Here is a 2,138-nt window from a genome sequence, read left to right on the forward strand (position 1 = left end):
CGGGTGGACCTCGAGCCCCACGAAGCAGACGCTGGGTACTGCAAGCTGTTCGCAGAAACATTTAATGGACCGGTACTGCTTTGGTTCGCATCTTTAGCAGCTGGCTCCATAACAAACTTTACCGAGCTGTCGACCTCGTTCGTCAAGCAGTATTCTAGCCTAATCGAAACTGCGGTGACGGACGCTCAGCTTTGGAACTTAAGCCAAAAGGCCGGAGAATCTCTCCGGTCGTACATAACAAAGTTCAAAGAGATCCAGGTCAAGATTCCCGGACTCTCGGACTCCACAGCCCTGGCCGCGCTTAAGAACGGCCTCTGGCACGAATCTCGCTTCCGCGAAGAGCTGTCCGTGAATCGGTTCCCAACCATTCAGGACGCATTACACCGGGCTTCGAACTGGATTATCGCGGAGGAAGACAAAATCGCCGCCGCACAAAAACAAAACGCTCCGCCGACAGGAAAACCACGGTTTGAAGCGCCCGCCAAAAAGACTCCGCCTACAACTCCGAAGTCCGGGCCGAGCACGTTCGCAGTCACTCAATCTCCAAAAAAGAATTCTCCAAATAATTCACCATCCAAACCTCCATTTTCACCGCGCTCCAAGAGTGGGGTACTCCCAAGTAACAAGTGGGTCCGGGATGAGGACACGTACTGCAAGCTCCACAAAACCAACAGTCATTCTACTCGTGACTGTAAGAAGCTGATGCACCTCCTCGCAGAAAAATATGTGGCGGGAGAAATGCCAAACGTCACAATCGAGGAATTGGAGCAAAAAACGATTCCCGAAGTGGATGAGGATGCTCCACCTTCAAAGAAACCGAAGCAGTCTGATGGAAATGAAGCTCCCAAGAAAAGGATCGACGTGATAATGGGAGGATCGCGTCTATTTCGGAACTCCATCACTGCGATCAAAGACCATCAGCGGAAGCTCACTGGTCCCCAGCCGAAGCGAGCTAAGGTAATAGCAAGTGATCTACCTGAAATTTCTTTGTCCGAGAAGGAAACTGAGGGTTTGGACACTCCGCACGATGACGCGCTCATCATCTCGCTTGACGTGACGAATCACGAAGTCTGCCGAATCCTAATTGACACTGGGAGTTCGGTAGACTTGATATTCCTTGAGACGCTCACCAGAATGGGTATCGGGAAAGAGCACATCGTCGGACCGCCCTCACCTTTGGTCTCGTTCACTAGCGAAACGTCAATGTCTTTGGGCACAATCACATTACTGGTGTCCACTCAAGGAGTGGTTAAAATGGTGGAGTCCACGGTTTTCGACCGGCCTGCGGCCTATAATGTTATTTTGGGGACTCCCTAGCTCTATCAGATGAAGGCAGTGGCCTCGACGTACCATCAGTGCGTCAAATTTCCGACCCCGCAAGGAGTCCGGGAGGTTCTAGGAAGTCAAAGGACGGCAAGGAGCTGTTACCTCGCAAGTCACAAGCTCCTGATCCAATAGCAACCACAGCTCGAGGTCTCCAAGAATCTAGTTCGGAAGCAGCTAAAAGGTGACCTCACTGAGTCCATTTTCATCAATGATAAGTTTCTGGTAACCTTCCTAAAAGAAAGAATGGCCACCTTCGCGCGGTCCGTAGACGAGATGCCCGGCATCAGTCCGGAAGTTATCTCTCACAAGCTGAATGCGGATCCTACGTTCCGACCTGTGAAGCAGAAGCGAAGGAAGTTGGGCCCTGAACGAGCTGAAATCGTTAATAAAGAGGTCGAACGTTTGCTGAAGGCGGGACAGATATGCGAAGTGAAATACCCTAAGTGGCTCGCAAACACAGTGGTAGTCAAAAAGAAGAATGGAAAGTTACGAGTCTGCGTCGATTTTACCGACCTGAATAAGGCGTGCCCCAAAGACAGCTTTCCACTTCCGCATATTGACCGCCTAGTTGAGTCCACTTCGGGTCACGAGCTGATGTCTTTTATGGATGCTTTCTCTGGCTACAACCAAATCCTAATGAACCCGGATGACCAGGAGAAGACTGCATTCATTACGGACCGCGGGATTTTCTGCTACAAAGTGATGCCTTTTGGGTTAAAGAATGCGGGAGCAACTTACCAGAGATTGGTGAATAGAATGTTCGAGCATCAGCTCGGGAAGACCATGGAAGTCTACATCGACGACATGCTTGT

This window comes from Camelina sativa, chromosome 9, assembly GCF_000633955.1.
Source record: "Camelina sativa cultivar DH55 chromosome 9, Cs, whole genome shotgun sequence".
Taxonomy (NCBI): domain Eukaryota; kingdom Viridiplantae; phylum Streptophyta; class Magnoliopsida; order Brassicales; family Brassicaceae; genus Camelina; species Camelina sativa.